Genomic DNA, 19635 nt, shown 5'->3' on the forward strand with positions numbered 1-19635 from the left:
TGATTGGTTTGCGCAAACGTTATCGTGTCTACATATTAGGGGAAAGATTTATGTCTTTTTATTTTTTTAACTAGTAATGGCGGCGATCTGCGATTTTTAGGGGGACTGCAACATTGCGGTGGACAGATCGGACCCCTAACTGACATTTTTGACACTTTTGGGGGGGGGGGGGAACCAGTGACATTACTACAGTAATCAGTACTAAAAATATGCACTGTTTCTATACTAATGATACTGGCAGGGAAGGGGTTAACACCAGGGGGCGATCCAAGGGTGAAGTGTGAGCCTATGGTGTGTTTTCTAACTGTATGGGTGAGGGACTTGTGAAATGAATACAGAGACCTGTGATCCTAAATGGGAGGATCACAGGCGCTCTGTGTTCATTCCAGAGAGAACAACAGTCTGCCGTGTTTACAACAGCTGACCGCCGTTCTCTCTCCACGGGGAGCGATCGTGAGTGACCGGCGTCCCCGTGGATCAGCTTCCCCGCTGCCTAATGGAGGCAGGCGCGTGCCCCCAGGAGCACTGCCGCGAACCGCCGTACGGTACAGTGGGTCACGCAGCCGAGCTAGCCTGCCGCAGTATATCTGCGGCGGCAAGTGGTTAAACACATGGATTGACTATGGTTCATGAGCTCCAGCCATAACTTTACTGGACACAGCATGGAAGGTTAGAGTCTCTATCTGGTTTTAAGTTTGGTCTTTGTCCCGCTTTGCCCTCACCTCCTGTATCAGCGATATACAGTAGTCATTGGGACAGGAGGGGAGGAGAGATCTCCAACAGGGGCACAGGTAGAGCGCCCTTTGATCCGGTCTTGTGTGTGAAGAAAGCGCCATCTCGTGCAGTCTAGGTTTCACGAAACTAGATGCTCCAATACATCCTCTAATATTACATTAGTAGAAGGGAACGATGAATGTGATTGCTATGAGCAGCAAAGGACCAACAGTCACTTGTTATGAAACATTTAACTCCCAAAATTGATGAGTCTGCATTAATTTCATAACCAGCTCCATTCTCTAGAAGTGTAAAGTGCTGTAACCCATACAGAAGAACTGGGGCCAGCATTGCTCAGCAAACTTTTCCACATTAGACTGTCATTTTATAAGCATTTGATAACAGGCATCCCAGAGAACAACAGTCCACCGTAGTTGTATGGCTTATTTTTAAACATAGCTGATCTGTTTATGGCAAATTACGGCCACCCCCTATTCCTACACCTTTACACCTCAGATCAGCCCCAATTCCTGCACCTTCACACCTCCGACCAACCACATTTCCTGCACCTTCACACCTCAAATCATCCCCAATTCCTGCACCTTCACACCTGAGATCACCCCAATTCCTGCACCTTCACACCTCAGATCACCCCAATTCCTGCACCTTCACACCTCAGATCACCCCCAATTCCTGCACCTTCACACCTCAGATCACCCCCAATTCCTGCACCTTCACACCTCAGATCATCCCCAATTCCTGCACCTTCAGACCTGAGATCATCCCCAATTCCTGCACCTTCAGACCTCAAATCATCCCCAATTCCTGCACCTTCACACCTCAGATCAGTCCCAATTCCTGCACCTTCAGACCTGAGATCATCCCCAATTCCTGCACCTTCACACCTCAAATCATCCCCAATTCCTGCACCTTCACACCTGAGATCATCCCCAATTCCTGCACCTTCAGACCATCCCCAATTCCTGCACCTTCAGACCTCAAATCATCCCCAATTCCTGCACCTTCACACCTCAGATCATCCCCAATTCCTACACCTTTACACCTCAGATCACCCCAATTCCTGCACCTTCACACCTCAGATCACCCCAATTCCTGCACCTTCACACCTCAGATCACCCCAATTCCTGCACCTTCACACCTCAGATCATCCCCAATTCCTGCACCTTCACACCTCAGATCACCCCCAATTCCTGCACCTTCACACCTCAGATCACCCCAATTCCTGCACCTTCACACCTCAGATCACCCCAATTCCTGCACCTTCACACCTCAGATCATCCCCAATTCCTGCACCTTCACACCTCAGATCACCCCCAATTCCTGCACCTTCACACCTCAGATCATCCCCAATTCCTGCACCTTCAGACCTGAGATCATCCCCAATTCCTGCACCTTCACACCTCAGATCACCCCAATTCCTGCACCTTCACACCTCAGATCATCCCCAATTCCTGCACCTTCACACCTCAGATCACCCCAATTCCTGCACCTTCACACCTCAGATCATCCCCAATTCCTGCACCTTCAGACCTGAGATCATCCCCAATTCCTGCACCTTCACACCTCAGATCACCCCCAATTCCTGCACCTTCACACCTCAGATCATCCCCAATTCCTGCACCTTCAGACCTGAGATCATCCCCAATTCCTGCACCTTCATACCTCAGATCAGCCCCAATTCCTGCTCCTTAAGGCCTCGGATCATCCCCAATTCCTGCACCTTCATACCTCAGATCAGCCCCAATTCCTGCACCTTCATACTTCAGATCAGCCCCAATTCCTGCACCTTCATACCTCAGATCAGCCCCAATTCCTACACCTTCAGACCTCAGATCATCCCCAATTCCTGCACCTTCAGACCTCAGATCATCCCCAATTCCTGCACCTTCATACCTCAGATCACCCCAATTCCTTCACCTTCACACCTCAGATCAGCCCCAATTCCTGCACCTTCATACCTCAGATCACCCCAATTCCTGCACCTTCATACCTCAGATCAGCCCCAATTCCTGAACCTTCAGACCTCAAATCATCCCCAATTCCTGCACCTTCAGACCTCAAATCATCCCCAAGTCCTGCACCTTCAGACCTCAGATCATCCCCAATTCCTGCACCTTCAGACCTCAGATCATCCCCAATTCCTGCTTCTTCAAGCCTCGGATCAACCACAATTCCTGCTCCTTAAGGCGTTAGATCATCCCCAATTCCTGCACCTTCACACATCAGATCAGCCCCAATTCCTGCACCTTAAGGTCTCAGATCATCCCCAATTCCTGCACCTTCAGACCTCAGATCATCCCCAATTCCTGCACCTTCATACCTCAGATCATCCCCAATTCCTGCACCTTCATACCTCAGATCACCCCAATTCCTTCACCTTCACACCTCGGATCATCCCCAATTCCTGCACCTTCAGACCTCAGATCATCCCCAATTCCTGCACCTTCATACCTCAGATCAGCCCCAATTCCTACACCTTCACACCTCAGATCAGCCCCAATTCCTGCACCTTCATACCTCAGATCACCCCAATTCCTGCACCTTCATACCTCAGATCAGCCCCAATTCCTGCACCTTCAGACCTCAAATCATCCCCAATTCCTGCACCTTCAGACCTCAAATCATCCCCAAGTCCTGCACCTTCAGACCTCAGATCATCCCCAATTCCTGCACCTTCAGACCTCAGATCATCCCCAATTCCTGCTTCTTCAAGCCTCGGATCAACCACAATTCCTGCTCCTTAAGGCGTTAGATCATCCCCAATTCCTGCACCTTCACACATCAGATCAGCCCCAATTCCTGCACCTTAAGGTCTCAGATCATCCCCAATTCCTGCACCTTCAGACCTCAGATCATCCCCAATTCCTGCACCTTCACACCTCAGATCACCCCCAATTCCTGCACCTTCACACCTCAGATCACCCCCAATTCCTGCACCTTCACACCTCAAATCATCCCCAATTCCTGCACCTTCACACCTGAGATCATCCCCAATTCCTGCACCTTCAGACCATCCCCAATTCCTGCACCTTCAGACCTCAAATCATCCCCAATTCCTGCACCTTCACACCTCAGATCATCCCCAATTCCTACACCTTTACACCTCAGATCACCCCAATTCCTGCACCTTCACACCTCAGATCACCCCAATTCCTGCACCTTCACACCTCAGATCACCCCAATTCCTGCACCTTCACACCTCAGATCATCCCCAATTCCTGCACCTTCACACCTCAGATCACCCCCAATTCCTGCACCTTCACACCTCAGATCACCCCAATTCCTGCACCTTCACACCTCAGATCACCCCAATTCCTGCACCTTCACACCTCAGATCATCCCCAATTCCTGCACCTTCACACCTCAGATCACCCCCAATTCCTGCACCTTCACACCTCAGATCATCCCCAATTCCTGCACCTTCAGACCTGAGATCATCCCCAATTCCTGCACCTTCACACCTCAGATCACCCCAATTCCTGCACCTTCACACCTCAGATCATCCCCAATTCCTGCACCTTCACACCTCAGATCACCCCAATTCCTGCACCTTCACACCTCAGATCATCCCCAATTCCTGCACCTTCAGACCTGAGATCATCCCCAATTCCTGCACCTTCACACCTCAGATCACCCCCAATTCCTGCACCTTCACACCTCAGATCATCCCCAATTCCTGCACCTTCAGACCTGAGATCATCCCCAATTCCTGCACCTTCATACCTCAGATCAGCCCCAATTCCTGCTCCTTAAGGCCTCGGATCATCCCCAATTCCTGCACCTTCATACCTCAGATCAGCCCCAATTCCTGCACCTTCATACTTCAGATCAGCCCCAATTCCTGCACCTTCATACCTCAGATCAGCCCCAATTCCTACACCTTCAGACCTCAGATCATCCCCAATTCCTGCACCTTCAGACCTCAGATCATCCCCAATTCCTGCACCTTCATACCTCAGATCACCCCAATTCCTTCACCTTCACACCTCAGATCAGCCCCAATTCCTGCACCTTCATACCTCAGATCACCCCAATTCCTGCACCTTCATACCTCAGATCAGCCCCAATTCCTGAACCTTCAGACCTCAAATCATCCCCAATTCCTGCACCTTCAGACCTCAAATCATCCCCAAGTCCTGCACCTTCAGACCTCAGATCATCCCCAATTCCTGCACCTTCAGACCTCAGATCATCCCCAATTCCTGCTTCTTCAAGCCTCGGATCAACCACAATTCCTGCTCCTTAAGGCGTTAGATCATCCCCAATTCCTGCACCTTCACACATCAGATCAGCCCCAATTCCTGCACCTTAAGGTCTCAGATCATCCCCAATTCCTGCACCTTCAGACCTCAGATCATCCCCAATTCCTGCACCTTCATACCTCAGATCATCCCCAATTCCTGCACCTTCATACCTCAGATCACCCCAATTCCTTCACCTTCACACCTCGGATCATCCCCAATTCCTGCACCTTCAGACCTCAGATCATCCCCAATTCCTGCACCTTCATACCTCAGATCAGCCCCAATTCCTACACCTTCACACCTCAGATCAGCCCCAATTCCTGCACCTTCATACCTCAGATCACCCCAATTCCTGCACCTTCATACCTCAGATCAGCCCCAATTCCTGCACCTTCAGACCTCAAATCATCCCCAATTCCTGCACCTTCAGACCTCAAATCATCCCCAAGTCCTGCACCTTCAGACCTCAGATCATCCCCAATTCCTGCACCTTCAGACCTCAGATCATCCCCAATTCCTGCTTCTTCAAGCCTCGGATCAACCACAATTCCTGCTCCTTAAGGCGTTAGATCATCCCCAATTCCTGCACCTTCACACATCAGATCAGCCCCAATTCCTGCACCTTAAGGTCTCAGATCATCCCCAATTCCTGCACCTTCAGACCTCAGATCATCCCCAATTCCTGCACCTTCACACCTCAGATCAGCCCCAATTCCTGCTCTGTAAGGCCTCAGATCAGCCCCAATTCCTGCTCCTTCACACCTCAGATCAGCCCCAATTCCTGCAACTTCAAACCTCAGATCACCCCAATTCCTGCACCTTCACACCTCAGATCATCCCCAATTCCTGCACCTTCACACCTCAGATCAGCCCCAATTCCTGCTCTGTAAGGCCTCAGATCAGCCCCAATTCCTGCTCCTTCACACCTCAGATCAGCCCCAATTCCTGCACCTTCACACCTCAGATCACCCCCAATTCCTGCACCTTCACACCTCAGATCAGCCCCAATTCCTGCAACTTCAAACCTCAGATCAGCCCCAATTCCTGCACCTTCACACCTCAGATCATCCCCAATTCCTGCAACTTCAAACCTCAGATCAGCCCCAATTCCTGCTCCTTGAGGCCTCAGATCAGCCCCAATTCCTGCCCATTCACACCTCCGATCAGCCCCAAATCCTGCTCCTTCACACCTTAGATCATCCCCAATTCCTGCACCTTCACACCTCAGATCAGCCCCAATTCCTGCTCCTTGAGGCTTCAGATTAGCCCCAATTCCTGCACCTTCACACCTCCGATCAGCCTCAAATCCTTTACTATCAGTAACACTGGGGTTTTACATGCATACCTGCTGCAGCTAGCAGTTCCACTTGTAGGAGGAGAAGGATAGAGGGGCTGACTTCAACACATCCTACACCAGCATCCGTAGCCACTGCTAGGCCCATGCCGGTACAGGGAGAAGGGCCAGTACATGATCAGGGAGGAGGATGGGCAACGGGTACAGAGTGGCAAGCCAGGCTTTTTAAATGCCAGTCTGGTGGGTTAAAGAGGAAGTAAACCCTCCTCTGACACTTACCTATAGGTAAGCCTATGATAAGGCTTACCTATAGGTACTGTAAATATCTCCTAAACATGTACCGTTTAGGAGATATTTACCCTACATGCAGCCAGTGACGTCACTGGCGCGTGCGCTCTGAAGGAACGGCCGCTGGTGCCGTTTCTTCAGAGCCCCGTGCAGTGACCATCGGCTCCCGTGCGCGTGCGCGGGAGTAACGTCACCACGGCTCCGGCCAATCAGATGGCCGGATGCCGCGATCCCAGAAGATGGGCGACTGGACATGTCGCCCGTCATACAGGTAAGCGGACGGCACGGCGGGGGCTCGTTCTAAGGTAAGTATTTCATAATGAGCTAGTATGCGATGCATACTAGCTCATTATGTGTTTCTCTTTCAGGTCAAAAAAAATAAAAAATAAATCTTCGTATGGGTTTACAACCTCTTTAACAATTACAGCAATACCTCTGGAAGAGACCGTAGTGAGGGAAATCTATTTAAACTGGAGCAGACAGAATCTGGAGCGGCTGTCCATGTTTCTATCTGCAGCTTGTTGGGTTACGCTTTGAAAATGAAAGATAAAAGCTGATTGGTTGCTATGCACAGCTGCTCCAGTTACGATTCCTTCCTCTCATCATGTGCCCGCTTGCCGTAGGTTGGGGACCCCTGCTGTAGAGAGTTAACAACATTTGGGCCCAGCACTTTGTTTCCATGGAGATGAGGCCTTGTCCTAAAGGAATCCTGCGGACTTCAAGATTCTATAGACAACAGCGCTAAAACCAATCGCCAATCCCCTATTTTGAAGTAAAAATATCCAGTGAGGCAACCAGTGACACCATTCCTGCCGTGTCACGGAGGATAAAGTGAGACAATCCATTGGACAAGCATTCCTGCTAAAAAAGGATATTTATCCCCGACAGACAAAGCTGGTGCTTCAGCAGAGACATAAAATGCTCCCGTCTATACTAAGCGAGACAAATGGCTTCCACCTCACAGCCGACACACAAGGGCAGCCAGACAAAACCGTGCATGGACAGGTGGAGGATGGGAAATCCACACAAATAGAAAAAAACACGTAAACCTGACTGCCAAAAATTCTCCCAATGTTTTTAAAATTCCAGCATAATAAATCCAATCACCCTACACAATGAACGCTACAGTCTACGGGGCCGCTGTGTTAGAACAGACCAATCAGGTTCCATCCTGATTGGTCCAAAATATAAAAATTAAAGTGTTACTAAACCCACAACAGTAAAATCAGTGTGTAGATGCAGACTTGTCATACTCGCTGTGGAACCTAAGGGGATAATCATCTGCAATGTGTAAAATGGCTGTTTGACCCCATCGCTCTGATCCTCCCCTTTCTCCACTGTCTCCAATCCATTTCCTGATAGAACAGAGCATTAGGAGTTAGACTGCACATGCTCAGTTTGGTGTCTATTGCTAGCTTTTTTTTTTTTTTTTCTAGGGAGAGTGCATGTTATCCGCACAGAGCCAATCAGCATTGTCCAGACAGAGGGTCAGAGTAGAATGAAAACTCCTCCTACAAGCTTTAACCAGACACTAATAGAAGTCATAAGACTGCTATATACTGCTGAATCATATCATCGTATATATATGTTGTATGATTCGGATACATACTTGACACGATTCGGATTTTACTATTATTGATCTATTTATTGAAGACAGATACACCAGTGGTTTTAGGATTTGGATACATACCATTTTATAACTTTTATCAGAAATATTTCTGTTTGTAAGAGTTGGACACATATTTTAGGATTCAGAATTTTATCTGTATATTTATATTGAAGATAAATACACCATTTGTTTTAGGATCCGGATACTAAGCCTTTATGATTCGGAATTTACTAGACTTTTTCACAGTCGGATTTACTTGGTCATTTTAGCAGTTTTTATATATTCTCACAATTTTTACAGAATTGTGTAAATGATAATTCCCACCATATTTTATCAGAAGAAGATTGTACTACACGTATGCGAATAGGGAACTCACTTTTGAGCCCCTTCTGAGATTGTTTTTCCACCAGCGCCGACTCACTTTTGCGATCAGATATAGTGAATGCAGAGCCCGGGGTTTCGTAACACTTTAAGCAAAAACAGCAATGTGCGGTCATCTGGCACCTCCTAGCTCCAGTAAACTGGATCCTGGTTGCTATGGGTTACTGCATTCTACCCTGCCTGAGGAAGCCAGCATTTTCTGAGTGGTTGCTATAGGCAACAGTTCTTCTACACCAGCCTGCATGCTAAAACAATACAGGCTGGTGTATGTTGTGTGGGGGGTGGTGCTTTGAGTTGTTACAACGCAAGCCACTGTTTACCTTTTCTTTTTTTTTACTTTATTGAAATGTTGCAGTTTAACATTTTATTTACGCCCCTCACTGAAAAGAAGAGGTCACCTCATAACATACCTTAGCTCCCCTCCCCCTTCCAGGGAGTTGGGACCCCAAACAGGTAACAGGGATGGACTGAGTCGGTGGACTGTGCAACTCCTTTGTGAAGCAGTGATATGCAATAAATAGGGGGTCGACCGATTATCGGAGCAGCCAATTATTATGGCCGATATTCGAGAATTTTTCAAAGTATCAGTATCAGGCAGATACTTTACCGATATTGCTTCAAGTTGTTGTACCGGGGTAAGGACTGTCAGCTTTCTTGTATCAACAACTGATGCGGCTAAGCAGCTGTTCGGCTGTTATTACAAGCAGTGGGAGGGGACATCCCCCTCCCGCCACCTTCCCGCCGATCCGCCTGGGTCTCCCGTCCAACCAGGAGGTCCAAGCGACCAGCCGCCACATCCGTCGGCTGGCCGGTCACCTGAGCAAAGCTGGAATAGGCTTTGATTGGGTCTCAGATCTAGTATCCGAGAAGCGACATCACTTCCAGTTTACCGGCTTCCTAAAGGCACCAGTTTTAAAAATAGAAAGTCGTTCTTGGCGTTTTGAATACTTTCTAGTGCAGAGGAGTTTGGGGTCTTATAAATATTGTAAATGGTCAAAGAAAATTACATGGTACAGATGGGCTGCGATTGACCATGTCTGTACCATGATCAAATTGACCAATCACAGCTAGCAACATAATTTTTGGCATGAAAGGAAGCTATTCATTGTGTACAACTGTCCTGTGACCTGCTGTGATTGGTCACGACCGTCACATGGTACCGACAGCTAGCCGATACTCTGATCAGTCATTGGCTGTGTTCCGTGGCCGCGTTATCGGCACTTCCTGACAGGACTTCATATGACATCCAGTAAGGATAGGAAAGCCACCAACCAACCGCCATACTGCTGCCGCAATGTTATAAGTAAAGTATCCCATAGATTACTTGATTTTCTTTCCTTCCACCATGGGAGGAAAGAAAAAAAAATAGTTTGATTCCCCCATGCCTTCGGCAAAGCTATTGTGTTGTGCCAATGGGAAATCTTCATGGCCAGTAGAACACAAAGATTACTGCTAGTGGCTATAGCTGCTAGCAGTAATCGCATTTAAAAAAAATCCAACGGGCTGGTTATAGCAAAGTGGATCGATGGATCAACTTGGGTATAATCAGTCTGCCCCATAGAAGGATTGACTCTTGGCCGGTGATTGCTGAACTGGCCAAACTTTGATCCATGTATGGCCAGCTTTACATGGCATGCCACCATTGGATGGGGATACAACAGCAAAAATGTTTCCCATTCAAGTGAATAGGCCAGCACCACTGCCGCCCTGCAACCATTTTGAGGGTTTAAGGCCCAGGGGTGTCAAACTCAATTTCATCACGGGCCGCATCAGTATTATGGTTACCCTCAAAGGGCCGGTTACATCTGTAGGATTAGATGTCCAGAGCTCCCCATATCCTGGGGGGCAAAGAGGAGCCTTTCTACAGCTGCACAGAGGAGTGCAGGATCTTGCAAATGAGTTCTGTCCTCTCTGCTGTGGACTACAGAGACAAGGTGGGGTGTCACGATCTGGAGTCAGGCTCGAAGACCAATAGCTATAGCATCTTACACAGGAACCAGCTGGATAGGAACACAGGCAGGTCACACTGGCAGATGACGCAGGCTCACGTGAGGTGCGGAATCTAAGTACTAACCGGTGTTCACCAGCGCTCCTGATGGTGGAGATATATTTTGGTGCGTGTTAGTACCAGGTCGCGGTCCTCAGGATCGCCCCACCAGGAGGTGAGCAAGCCAGGGTCCAGTAGCAGATATAGCAGGTCAGGATCAAGCAGAAGGGTAGTCTAGGAATAGCCAAAGGTCGGTAACAAGTAGTTGCAGGTCGGGATTAGGCAAAAGCGTAGTCGAGAAACAAGCCAAGTGTCGATAACGAACGGTAGCAAAGATAGGGACGGCAGCAGGAGAGACAAGCGAGATATTGGCTGGTGAAGGCACAATATTCTGGCGACCAGGAAGTGCAGAGACATGGCTTAAATCAGGAAGTTCATGGGAGGAGCAAAGAGTTCAAGGTTCAAGGCAATCAAGATTCACGGCAAGATCATTCAAGGATTTGTCCAAGGAGCTGTCCAGCATTCCAGGTGGCTCAGCAAGTAGAGTCATTGCCAGACACACTGGCGGTCCCAGGTACAAGTCCGGGTCCTGACATGGGGGCAGAGACAAGGGGGGTGCCGCAGGTGCAGGAGAGGAGTGGGGGGGCCGCATTCGGCCCGCGGGCCTTGTGTTTGACACCTGTGGTTTAAGCAAACAGTGAGGAGGCGACATCTCGCCGCTGTTAAATGCCCTCTAAAAGGCAGTCCATCACAGAATGCTTTTCAGAGGGGCAACTGTCTAGTCAACCACGTGAACAAGCCCTAAGAACAAGTATAACTACCATAATGACCAAGTGGACTCCATAAGGCAGTGGTCCTCAACCTTGGTCCTCAGGGCCCACTAACAGGCCAGGTTTTCAAGATAACTGAAATACATCCCAGGTGATATCATTTGCTGCTCAGTGATTGCAGTACTCTAGTCTGCATCTCCCCAAAGTAATACTTAAAATATGGCCTGTTAGTGGGCCCTGAGGACCGGAGTTGAGGACCACTGCCATAAGGAACCTGAAGCAACCAATCAAAGCTCACTCTGCTGGAGATGGTCCAGTACAAGTTGGAATCTGACAAGCTGCTATAGGTTACTACTAGGAATTCACATTTTACAATAAAAAATATGACTCTGCATCTTCTGGACGCTGGTAGTGGTAAGCCTTCAAGCTTGTATTGTAGTCCATTAATAAAACGCACGCACAGATAATCTGATGGGCTCACAGTCAGGGCTTCTATGGCATACAATATAAATTAATTTATGATCCAATTTAATCCTCCAGCTAAAAAAGAAAATTGTAAAAAAATAAACCTAGTTTATAGAGAGATGGAACTGCACACAAAGAACACCAGCATGGCCAGGCTACAAATACATTCAGCTCTATATAAGATGATAGAACTAGAAAGGTTTCATGTAATAAGAAAAGAAAGGTATTAGAGTATATCTTCCATTACAATATAATCCAAGCTTGCGTTCTCGCAGAGGGATATGGATGACTCGCTCAGGGCTGACTACGAGACAAAAGGATATTATTGGTGAGCTCACAACAAATCTGATGCTTTGATAGCGGGATATAAAACCTAGAATTAAATGCTTTGGCTGTTGTGTAACACAAAGAAAGAGAGAGAGGAGAGGAGAGGGGGAGAGGAGCATTGCCAAAGCCAGGGACAAGAGACACTGTCGGCCCCCTTGTGTATTCCAGAAGGGGGAGGGAAGCAGGAACAAAAAAAAAAAAAACGTGAAATGGATTTTGGAGAGTAAACTACCAACAGATGTGGCGGAGGAGCTGTGAAGGACCGAGCGTTTGGGGCTGGGAGAGAGACAAAAGCCGGGATTGATACAGCCAGGGAGGGCGCAGCATGGACTGCTGTGCGAGAGAGATAGACCAACATCTGCAAAGTGGAGCGACATTGTGCTGCAAGGGGTGTGTCCACGCACAATATAAAAAAAAAAAAAAAAATGTCCAAAAAAAAAAAAAAACTGTTGTCGCTGCATAGGGTATTGTATGCAAATTTTATTATTAAAAAAAAAACAAAAAAAAAAAAAACGTGCTCAGCTTTGCCGTGGCACTGCAGCCGATATTACAGCACTGGAACATCAATTACACATATTGTAATAAATAAAAATTAGGCACTGGATACTAGGAAATTAAATAACGAGAGCACAAGGTGAAATTCCTGCGTCCTACCTACCGCACAGCGAGGGCATGCAATGCCAACGCCCCTCAGGAGCCATGCTTGCTGATGCCAGATGCTAGCAGAGCGCAAATGACCCATCCATATTCAGCATGCTCTGTGTTTAATCAGGATTATGTCACCGTGCCTGCATGATCCACAGCATCTGTCTGCATGTCCACCAGCACAGGAATGAGACCACGTAGGAATGGACGCCAGGCGTTAAATTATACCCAGTGCTGGAGAATGATCCCCACTACCTAGTGCATTACATAGGAATGGACGCTGGGCGTTAAATTATACCCAGTATGGAGAATGATCCCCACTACCCAGTGCATTACATAGGAATGGACATCGGGCGTTAAATTATACCCAGTATGGAGAATGATCCCCACTACCTAGTGCATTACATAGGAATGGACGCCAGGCATTACATTATACCCAGTGCTGGAGAATGATCCCCACTACCTAGTGCATTACATAGGAATGGACGCCGGGCGTTAATTTATACCCAGTGCTGGAGAATGATCCCCACTACCTAGTGCATTACATAGGAATGGACGCCAGGCGTTACATTATACCCAGTGCTGGAGAATGATCCCCACTACCTAGTGCATTACATAGGAATGGGTGCCAGGCGTTATTTTATACCCAGTGCTGGAGAATGATCCCCACTACCTAGTGCATTACATAGGAATGGACGCCAGGCGTTACATTATACCCAGTGCTGGAGAATGATCCCCACTACCTAGTGCATTACATAGGAATGGACGCCAGGCGTTACATTATACCCAGTGCTGGAGAATGATCCCCACTACCTAGTGCATTACATAGGAATGGGTGCCAGGCGTTATTTTATACCCAGTGCTGGAGAATGATCCCCACTACCTAGTGCATTACATAGGAATGGACGCCAGGCGTTACATTATACCCAGTGCTGGAGAATGATCCCCACTACCTAGTGCATTACATAGGAATGGGTGCCAGGCGTTACATTATACCCAGTGCTGGAGAATGATCCCCACTACCTAGTGCATTACATAGGAATGGGTGCCAGGCGTTATTTTATACCCAGTGCTGGAGAATGATCCCCACTACCTAGTGCATTACATAGGAATGGACGCCAGGCGTTACATTATACCCAGTGCTGGAGAATGATCCCCACTACCTAGTGCATTACATAGGAATGGGTGCCAGGCGTTATTTTATACCCAGTGCTGGAGAATGATCCCCACTACCTAGTGCATTACATAGGAATTGATAGCATTTCAAAGAAATGAATGCAAGATATCAAACCATACCCAGTGCTGGAAAATAATCCCCACTTTTTATTGTATTAGAAAATAACAGACACTGGACATTAATCCGTACCCAGCGCTGGCAGATGACCCCCATTTCTATAGCATTTTATAGGAATGGATGAAGGGCATCAACCAATACCAAGTGCTGTAAAATGATCCCCACTTTTTATTATATTACAAAGGAAGGAACACTGGACAATAAACAGTCTCTTCATTTCTAAATTAAATTAAAATTTTATTAAATTTATATATATTCATTTTTTTCTATTATATTATATAGGAATGGACGTAGGGCATCAACCCATGCCTAGCACAGTAAAATGACCCCCACTTTCAATAGTATTATATAGACATGGACACTGGATATTAAATGACACCCTATAGAATTCCATAGGAACGGAGGCAGGACATGGAACCAATCCCATTACATAGGTGAATCATAGAACAATACATGGCATGTCTTTGGATTAAAGAGCCCCTGATCACTCCTGTGTTCACCTCTCCCCTACACACAATGCATGGTGCCGCTACCAGAACACGTATGTGCACAGGAGCATGGAGCAGGGGTGGGGGGGGGGGGTGATGCAGATAAGCAGAATTTAACCCCTTCTATACCCAGAACAGACAGCAGAGCTAGATCTGCCACACCTCGCAGCAGCATGTCACAGCAGCAGCACAATCCACCGCCTCACTTCGTCGCCTTTAACCCATTTAGTGCCGCCACATGCCTCTACATTTCTGGAGGGGGGTTAGATATATCTTAGGATGATTTATTTTTAATAGATATAAAAAGTGGTCATGGTGGGGGATGGGGTGGGGGGCTCCTGGAGATCCCGTTCTTTGTTCTCGCTTTGCAACCGGCAGTCGGTAACGTTGTACAAGGTGATGGTTAAGGGGGAGGGGCATAAAGAACGGTAGTGTGACCATATAGTCATTAGTCATCTATAAATCTATATGTATGGAGATGATAGACAGATACACACAGACATACAATGGAGGGTTCATGTGCCCCATTCTCGCTCAATGTGATGACAGCACCCCCCCCCCCTGTACTATGGAAGGACAGTGCACATCACCCCCCCCCCCCCCAATTCTAGTGCACATGCCCCCCCCCATCCTACGGAAGGCCAGTGCACATCTCCCCCCCCAGTGCTAGAGGAGGGCAGTGCACACCCCCCCCCCCAGTGCTAGGGGAGGGCAGTGCACATTTCCCCCCCAGCGCTAGGGGAAGGCAATGCAAACCCCCCCCCCCAGTAATAGGGTAGGGCAGTGCACATCTCCCCCCCCCCCAGTGCTAGGGGAGGGCAGTGCACATCTCCCCCCCCCCCCCAGTGCTAGGGGAGGACAGTGCAAACCCCCCCTCCCCCCAGTGATAGGGGAGGGCAGTGCAACCCCCCCCCCCCAGTGATAGGGGAGGGCAGTGCACATCTCCCCCCCCAGTGCTAGGGGAGGGCAGTGCACATCTCCCCCCCCCCCCAGTGCTAGGGGAAGGCAATGCAAGCCCCCCCAGTGATAGGGGAGGGCAGTGCACATCTCCCCCCCCCCCCCAGTGCTAGGGGAGGGCAGTGCACATCCCCCCCCCAGTGCTAGGGAAAGGCAATGCAAACCCCCCAGTGATAGGAGAGGGCAGTGCACATCTCCCCCCCAGTGCTAGGGGAGGGCAGTGCACATCTCCCCCCCAGTGCTAGGGGAGGGCAGTGCACATCTCCCCCCCCCCCCAGTGCTAGGGGAAGGCAATGCAAGCCCCCCCAGTGATAGGGGAGGGCAGTGCACATCCCCCCCCCCCAGTGCTAGGGGAGGGCAGTGCACATCCCCCCCCCCCAGTGCTAGGGGAAGGCAATGCAAACCCCCCAGTGATAGGAGAGGGCAGTGCACATCTCCCCCCCCCCCCCAGTGATAGGAGAGGGCAGTGCACATCTCCCCACCCCCCAGGGCTAGGGGAGGGCAGTGCACATCTCCCCCCCCCCAGGGCTAGGGGAGGGCAGTGCACATCTTCCCCCCCCCCCCCCAGGGCTAGGGGAGGGCAGTGCACATCTTCCCCCCCCCCCAGGGCTAGGGGAGGGCAGTGCACATCTTCCCCCCCCCAGGGCTAGGGGAGGGCAGTGCACATCTCCCCCCCCCAGGGCTAGGGGAGGGCAGTGCACATTTCCCCCCCCCCCAGTGCTAGGGGAGGGCAGTGCACATCTCCCCCCCAGTGCTAGGGGAGGGCAGTGCACATCCCCCCCCCAATGCTAGGGGAGGGCAGTGCACATCCCCCCCCCCCCAATGCTAGGGGAGGGCAGTGCACATCTCCCCCCCCCCAAGTGCTAGGGGAGGGCAGTGCACATCTTCCCCCCCCCCCCAAGTGCTAGGGGAGGGCTGTGCACACCCCCCCCCCCCCAGTGCTAGGGGAGGGCAGTGCAAATCCCCCCCCCCCCAGGGCTAGGAGAGGGCAGTGCACATCACCCCCCAAGTGCTAGGGGAGGGCAGTGTACATCATCCCCCTCAGGTGCCACATCACCCCCCTCCCCAGTGCTAGGGGAGGGCAGGGCACATCACCCCCCCCCCTCCAATGCACATCATGCCCCAGTATTATGGAAGGGTGATGCATTTAACACCCCCCCCCAATTGCTAGGGGAGGAGCAGTGCACATCACTCCCCAGTACTATGGAGGGGGAGTGTACATTGCATATCACCCCCCCCCCCGAATATTAGGGAAGGGCAGTGCACATCACCTCCCCCCCAATATAAGGGGAGGGCAGTGCACATCACCCCCCCCCCCCCAATATTAGGAGAGTGCAGTGCTAATCACAACCCCCCCTCCCCAAATATTAGGGGAGGACAGTATACATCACCCCCCCCCCAATATTAGGGGAGGACAGTGCACATCCCCCCCCCCATTTTAGGGAAGGACAGTGCACATCACACCCCCCCCCCCCCAAGAAAAATTAGGGAAGAACAGTGCACATCACACCCCCTAATACTAGGGGAGGGCATTGCACATCACCCCCCCCCCCAATATTAGGGAAGGACAGTGCACATCACACCCCCCCCCCCCCAATATTATGCAAGGACAGTGCACATCACCCCCAATATTAAGGACAGTGCACATCACCCCCAATATTAAGGACAGTGCACATCAACCCCCCCCCAATATTAGGGAAGGACAGTGCACATCACACACCCCCCCCCCCCCCAATATTAGGGAAGAACAGTGCACATCACACCCCCTAATACTAGGGGAGGGTAATTGCACATCACCCCCCCCCCCAATATTAGGGGAGAACAGTGCACATCACACCCCCTAATACTAGGGGAGGGTAATTGCACATCACCCCCCCCCCCCCAATATTAGGGGAGAACAGTGCACGTCCCCCCATCCACAGATCACTGCACAGCATAGACACACACACATGCCCGGTACCTGGCCGCTGCTATCCTGGCGGTGCTGGCCGGTGTCGGTGTCTCCTCGGTCCGCAGAGCTGGAGGAGAAGGAGAGAGGCGGGAGCGAGCGGCGGGGACGCGCAGGGGGAGCTGTCAGAAGAGTAGGGTCACGTGAGGAAAGGGGAGGAGGGGGAGGGGGGATGGATTAGACAGGAGGACACATGGCATGGACAAGGAACGTGCAGTGATCAGCATGTGCCCAGTGTTACAGTTCCCAGCATTGCACTAGTCCCAGTGACAAGGGCGGCACTGTCCCTATTATATTATGACACAATGACAGCTGTATTTCCGGGGTCACATCACTCAACCCCCCTACCCACCCTCTAACCGTGCACTGTATACGGGTGACTCAAAGCTTTGCAGCGCTAACTCACCGTATTGCGCCGTGCAAAGTCAATGGCAAAGGGGCGGAGCCTGCGCGCCCCCGGCCTCTGGAGGAAAACACCACACGGACTTTGTACTGAGCCTGAGAGAGCGCGCGGCCGCTCGTTCTGCTCCCGGAGGGGGCGGGGTAGGTGAGGCGCGCGCTCGCGGGAGCGCAGAGAGCCGCCTGGTCCTGCTGCTGCGGCGGGTTGCCATGGAGACAGGATCAGCAGCAGTCTCTCCCTCCTCCCCCCCTCCATCTTCCTTTGTGTGTGAGGATCCCTCCTTCCCAATGGGAGCTCCTCTTCTCCCTGGGTGTGATAGAGGACTATTCCTCCAATTTCATACACACTCTCATTGTATGCCTCTATGGCAGTGTGACCTTTACAATGAGCAGAGGAGCCCAGACTACAAAACACCTCCCTCCCCACCTCTACATGTATGATATGTACACACAGAACACTCCTATTCTACATCACACTGCATGGTCTACACACCAACCAATCACAAGGTCCATTCGCTCTCCTATACGGTCTCTCTCAATATGTATATATATATATATATATATATACATATATACACAAACAAAGTATATATCTGTATATGTACATACAGTATCTCACAAAAGTGAGTACACCCCTCACATTTTTGTAAATATTTTATTATATCTTTTCATGTGACAACACTGAAGAAATTACACTTTGCTACAATGTAAAGTAGTGAGTGTACAGCTTGTATAACAGTGTAAATTTGCTGTCCCCTCAAAATAACTCAACACACAGCCATTAATGTCTAAACTGATGGTAACAAAAGTGAGTACAACCCTAAGTGAAAATGTCCAAATTGGGCCCAATTAGCAATTTTCCCTCCCCGGTATCATGTGACTCATTAGTGTTACAAGGTCTCAGGTGTGAATGGGGAGCAGGTGTGTTAAATTTGGTGTTATCGCTCTCACTCTCTCATACTGGTCACTGGAAGTTCAACATGGCACCTCATGGCAAAGAACTCTCTGAGGATCTGAAAAAAGAATTGTTGCTCTACATAAAGATGGCCTAGGCTATAAGAAGATTGCCAAGACCCTGAAACTGAGCTGCAGCGCGGTGGCCAAGACCATACAGTGGTTTACCAGGGCAATTTCCACTAAGAACAGGCATCGCCATGGTCAACCAAAGAAGTTGAGTGCACTTGCTCAGCATCATATCCAGAGGTTGTCTTTGGGGAAATAGACGTATGAGTGCTGCCAGCATTGTTGCAGAGGTTGAAGGGGTGGGGGGTCAGCCTGTCAGTGCTCAGACCATACGCTGCACACTGCATCAAATTGGTCTGCATGGCTGTCATCCCAGAAGGAAGCTTCTTCTAAAGATGATGCACAAGAAAGCCCGCAAACAGTTTGCTGAAGACAAGCAGACTAATGCCCGTTCATACGTTCTGATAATCGTACAACAAAACTCGCTTTCGACCTGATCGCACGATAATCTGATCGTTAGTACACAGCTTTCGACAGCCGATCACGACAGTTGGTCCAACTAAATCCGAAGGGACAAACAGGAAAACTTCTGTCGTACGACATCTTCTCGAACGATAATCGTTTCGTCAGTACAGTATGCGTACGCTAAAAGTCGATCGACAAAGTGCATGATCAGAAACACTAAAATAGCCCCGAAAAAGCCTGGCTGCCATTGTTTTGTTTTGCTTTGCACCATTTGATATATAGCTAAGCAACCAGGAAGCTTTTCCAGAATCGTACAACAAAAATCATACGGTTTGTACGCATTGTTGAATTTCGATGTTAGTATCATGCAACAAAA

The 19635-nt window shown here is 49.7% G+C and overlaps 1 protein-coding gene across 1 annotated transcript in view; it reads right to left on the reverse strand.

Annotated features, from left to right (window-relative positions):
• LOC309566734 (microtubule-associated protein tau-like) overlaps positions 1-17600 on the reverse strand; it is a 133873-nt gene extending 116273 nt beyond the window's left edge. Inside the window, exon 1 of the mRNA XM_082272006.1 lies at positions 17445-17600. The gene's annotated coding sequence lies outside the window, so the exon portion shown is untranslated. The remainder of the gene's footprint in view (positions 1-17444) is intronic.
• Between the last annotated feature and the right edge of the window lie 2035 nt (positions 17601-19635).

This window comes from Pelophylax lessonae, assembly GCF_965119305.1.
Source record: "Pelophylax lessonae genome assembly, chromosome: 11".
In the NCBI taxonomy this organism is placed as follows: Eukaryota; Metazoa; Chordata; class Amphibia; order Anura; family Ranidae; genus Pelophylax; species Pelophylax lessonae.